Here is a 5,606-nt window from a genome sequence, read left to right as displayed (position 1 = left end):
CATGACATCTGGGCTAGTTACCCAGGTCATTAAAAACTCTAAATAACATGTATGTGTCCTAGATCAGTTGTCATTTGGATGAACGCTTTTTCTGTAATGCATGTGGGCCATCCCCCATTTGGAATGTATCTGTAGGATAAACGGGAGCTCTCGGGTTTGGGATGGTGCATTTCAGGAAGACAGAACACCAGGACTTGGAGTACTGGAAAAACGATGGGATCAGAGAGGAGCAGTGTGGGGTCATGGGGCTTACACCAGAAAGGCAGACAAGATTCAGAATTCTGAGATTTATCCTGCATTGTTAAGAAGACTTCAGAGCCTTTTTAGCAGAGAAGTAACAAGACGATATTTACATCTTAGGAAAAAAAACTGCAAGGTGAGGGGGGTGGCTGTCAGAGGCAGGAGGTGAGAGGCAGGGCAGTTGTTATGGTCTCGATGAAAGTTGATGAGAACCCACCATTCTGGGGAGTCAGGGAGAGAAGGAGGGAAGGGAAAGGAGTCATAAGAAGAAGAGGAGGAGGAAGAGAAAAGAGGAGAGGAGAGACTTAGGAGGAAGTGCCTCATCCTACACCAGCCCAAGCAGTAGACATCATGTCTGCTTTCCCTTCCTAACTATGCGCTGGTCGTCCCCATCATCTCGTCTCTTGGCTCCCAGCCTAGCCCTCATCAGGAAGTGGCCTGTCACGTGCCTCCCCCCAGAATCTGGATCTGGGTCACAGAAGCAGGGCTGGAAGGGGTTGGCTCTCCTCCAGCCATTCCTTCTAGCATCTTCACATTCTGACCAGAATGCTCATGAAGGAGGCCATTCTCCACATTCCCTTCCGCAGGTACCTTGGTTCCGACCCTGGGCCCAGTTGGCCCATCTCCCTGCCGACTCTGTGAGCTAAATTCCTTCTTAAATTCATCAATGTTTCCATGACTTGAACTCAAAGTGGTCCAACAGATACCGTGGCTTTATGTGTATTATCCCCCTAAACTCCCCAGGTTACTGGGGGAGTTCACAAAGGAGGAACTGAGGCTGGAGAGAGCAAGTCACTTGTTCAAGGACACGGCTGGCAGAAGGATGTCCGGGATTGTGGATTGCTGCATAACCCCTCCCCCTTCCTGATGCAGATGCTGAGGACAGCAAGCCAGGGGCTTCAAGTGACAATGTGATACTCCTGCTGCAGCCTAAGGATCAGGCTCCCCTCCAGGCGCTGGTGTTGATTCAAAACTTTGAACAACTAGAGACTCCCTGGTCAGCCTCCTCTCCATCAGGCCCTTTCTGTGCCCCACCCCCCAGCCCAGCCAGCAGTCACTGAGGCCACATATCTCCACCCCTGTGCTTTGCTTGGGTCCCCTGTCTAGGCTGCCCTTCCCACAGATCTGCCTGGAGGACTCCTGGAGGCACAACTTCTGTTTTCAGACTCCAGAGTGGGGAGGGAGATGCTACATGCATGGCCTCCATCTGAGTTCAAATCTTCATTCAGCCTCCATCCATCCAGGGATGTGGTCATGGTCACATGACTTCCCCTTTCTGCACCTCAACGATTTCGTCTGTAAGAGGAGAAGAGCAAAAGCTCTCTTAAAGTCTTTTTAAGCTGCTGCAAAGCACCCTGTATTTGCTAAGAACTCCTGGCATCTGCGAATTCTGAGTCAGGGTTAACAGCTTTGGTGAGCCTTCATTGTTTGCACACCCTCCGCCCCCCCCCCCCCCCATCAGCCTGTGACTTCTTCGGAAATAGCAACCACATTTGATTCACGCTTACAAGGCACACCCCGGATCTGCTCGTTAAACAAATCAAGAAAGGCACGAATGCATGATCAGAAGTCTCTTCACCAAACACACCACCAGTGAAAGCACCAACAGTGATGCCCTGGGGAAAACTGATTGCAATATGGTGTGTTTCATCAGGCATAGGAACTAGTGTGGATTGCTTCCTTCAGTGCTTTGGTGGGAGAAGAAAAAATCAAGGCAGTGCAGGAGAGTGAGGACCACTCCGGTCCACAGGCTCCCCCTTCAGGAGCCCTTCCTTCTCTCCAGACTAGAACTTTGGGAGCAAAGGCTCTGAGAAGATTCCGGGCTTCTCCTTATCCCCAGCCGCCCCAGAGTGACCAGGCTCTGGGCTGCCTGTCCCCCAACTCCCACCTGTGAAGAAGGTTACTGGCTCCCATCCAAGGCTTACTCTGAGGTGGGAGCATTGCCCAGGCTGGACCCTGACGGTCTCTGTCCTTGACCAAACTCTAGTCAGGCTCCCTAAACCCTCAGGGCCTGGATCTTGGCATGTGTCCTTGTCAGGCCCGCATTGCCCAGTTTCAGGCAAGAGCCTTGCCAAGTCAGCTCAGTGAGAAACCCCCAACCTTTGATATCTGATCACCCTCCATGTCTGATCAAATTCTTGCTGCCCCATGTTGCTATCTGCTCACCCTGGCCGGCCTCCAGCAGAATCCTGTCAGGTTTTAGTGGAGCCCGCTCCCCACCCCTGAGGCTTCTTCTCCAGAACTTTCCATCCACTGACCGCCCCCCCCATGTTCCTTGGTAGTAAGCCCCACTTGTCCATGCTGCATTTGGAAGTGAACTCACTTCTATACTAAGTTCTCTTATCCCCAATTGCAATAGTTCATGAATGAAATCTATCTTTTTAACTGCGGTCCAGATCTGGTTTTCCCTAACAACCCCCAGAAGCCCTGTCCAGGAGGTCCTTCAGACAAAAGCACAGCACCCCCCTGGCGTGGGATGCGCAGCATATGGCCGAGGCAACTACATTCCGCTGAGGACCCAGACGAAGGCAGCCCTACCCTGCATGCAGCTCTTGCAGAAGGGGCTGGCCTCTCCATCGGGACAACTGAACCATGCTCTCTACTTGTCCAGCCACAGGTGCCCAGAGCAACACCCTCTTAGTGGCCCGCCTCCCACTCTGGCCCCATCTCCCAGCGTCCATTGCTCCCCCAGGCTCCCCACAGCCCACGTGGGCCCCCTTTTCACCTGCCAGCCCACACCACCAACACGCTACACCCTCACTGGCCCCCAAGACTTTGCATTTTCTAGGCTGTCTCTTTGGAAGTCTCCCCAGCCTGTCTCTTCAGTCTGCAAGCCTCTGTCTCCTCCTAAAAGCTCCCTTTCATCAGCAGGATCGGGACCTGCTTTCTATGGATGAGAACCTCCCTGGCATCGTCAGGGCGGAGAGACATTTCCAGTGTTCATCAGGTGACACTTGTCACCTTGTCTTCCTCTCTGGAAGTCACCACGGCTTCAAACACCAGCAGCCTCTCTTTACCCCTGGGTGCCACAACTGTAGCCAGGGCACCATGGATAAGCCATAAAATATGTTTACTCGGAGATTCCCTCTCTGCGATCTCAATAATCCTGTACATTCCCAGCTGGTGGGAGGTTGCCACAGCCCGCAGGAGTCTGGACCTTCCTCTTAATCTTGGCGTGGGGCTGTGACCCACTGTGACATCTGCTTCAGCTGGGCATCCCACCCGAACAGGCCACCTGGATATCTCACTTGGACATCCTGCTGGGGCCTGGCAGTCTTTTATGGAAAATGGTAGCTATGGCTGTCATTTGCAGGCGTCATTTTCATTGCATTGAGATGAGACCCCCTTTCATGCCTTCCATTTCTCTCTTCCCTCATCTAAATGATTAACCTCACAAACCAAGTGCCAGCAGACCCAACCCCCAGCTGGCATGGTACCCCCTGCTGTGTCCTCTCAGACGCTGCTCACACCCCATATATCACCCCTGAGTGTGATCAGTCATGGACACAGCTGCCCACACCTGGGGAGGCTATGCCTGATTCACACCCAATGTCTTCGGTCCCATCCCAGGGCCCAGCCACCAGAGGCATCAATAAACAGCTTTAAATTAGTAAAAGAATAACTTGAATGAACTTGTACGTACTGCACCCATGCTCCCGTGACGGATGACATAAAAAGTCAAGACCTGTCCCCGTGGAAAAACACCCAACTCCAGAGCTGAAAGTCATATGAGTTTCTTGTTGCTGCTGTAATAAACTGTCACAGACCTAATGGCTTAAAACAGCACAAGTCCGTTACCTCACGGTTCTTGAGATCAGAATCCAAAATGGGTCTGCCCCTCTGTGGAGGGCTTGGGGGCACCCGTTACCTTGCCTTTCTCACATCCCCTGACTCCTGGCCCCTGGCTCCATCCTCAAGCCCTCAACACAGCATCCTCAAACCTCCACTTCTCTCCCCTCTACTTCTATCCTGGCATCTCCTCCCTCTGACCCTGACTCTTTTGTGTCCCTCTTATAAAGACCCTGGTGATCACTCTGGACCCATCAGGACCATTCAGGATAATCTCCCCATTGCGAGATCTTTCACTGAGTCAGGCCTGCAAAGTCCCTTGGCCAGGCACGGTAGCACATTCACAGGGCTCGGGGATTAGGAGATGGACACCTTCAGGGAGCCATTACTCCGCCTACCAGAAGTTCTGAGTCAGGAAGCCCTAAATATGACGAAGGGGTCCTGTGCCATCTTCTTGTGCTGAGAATGTCTTTGCAAGGGGTTCCTGGCACCAGACTCTCCTACTGCTGCCCCTGCTCACCCACACCTTCCTAGGAGGAAAAGGAGGGGAAGCCATCACGCACCAAGGGACTTCTACTTGGCAGGCATGTTCATACGTGTTGTCCTCGAAACCACTGTCTGAAGAACCTTCCAGGAGTTCCCCCTACACCCTGCCTAGCCCAACCTCAGCTGGCCTGCCTGAAGCCAGCCCCCATGCACCCCAATAGGACACCCATGGGCACCTGGCCTCCTCAGTGAACATCATACCCAAGAGTAGAGGAGGTACCAAAATGCCAAGCAAGCATGGGCGCCCTCATTAAGGACCCGCCCCACCCAGTCCCACACAGGATGCCTGTTCCAACACCACAGCCCTAGGCTGTTCTTTCCAAAAGTCAGCATGGACCCCATTTTGGCCCCCCGGATCCCATCTTCTGGGCGTTCCAGGCCTGAGAGCATCCACCATGGCCTGAAAGCCCCACCCTCAAGGGGTGCTCTGGTCTGAACACCTGAACATCTGAACCTGCTTTCCTGACCCAAAACCAAGCCTGGCCACACCCTGAGAATAGCAGAGTCCGGAGCCCACAGAGACAGCAGAGGTGGAAAAAACTTCACTGAAGCTCAGGAGCTTGGCTTCGGACCCAGCTCTAACTGGCATGTCACCTTGGACAACTTGCTTAAGCTTTGAGGGCATTAATGTCCCTTTATCTAAAATAGAAATAGTACGAGCTGCCACTTCCTGAGCACTTATCAAGTCACAGGACAGCAGTCTCATTATTGCTAATCTGCCACTGCCTTCTTCTAGAGCTCAGGTCCCAGGTTTTGGAGGAGGATCCCTGAGCACCAGGTGCCCAGCCACGTAGGAAGAGCTGCGGAGAGAGATGGGAAGGGTGAAGGAAGGAGGGGTGGGGGCCGGCAGTGAGACGCTGGGGTCTCTGACGCAGAAATCTGATGGAGAATATAGAGAAAGAATTTCGCGTGGGTGGCAGGAGAGGGAGGGACTGGGGAGAAAAAATGGGCAAGTGGCAGGTGTGAAGCAATTTCCAGGGAGGGTGCAGCATAATCCACCCGAGCCCCTACAGCATCTTCCGTGAAGCCGA

The sequence above is a fragment of the Crocuta crocuta genome, unplaced genomic scaffold (genome assembly GCF_008692635.1).
Source record: "Crocuta crocuta isolate KB4526 unplaced genomic scaffold, BGI_CrCroc_1.0 scaffold28, whole genome shotgun sequence".
NCBI classification, from domain to species: Eukaryota; Metazoa; Chordata; class Mammalia; order Carnivora; family Hyaenidae; genus Crocuta; species Crocuta crocuta.
This window is presented reverse-complemented; position numbering follows the sequence as displayed.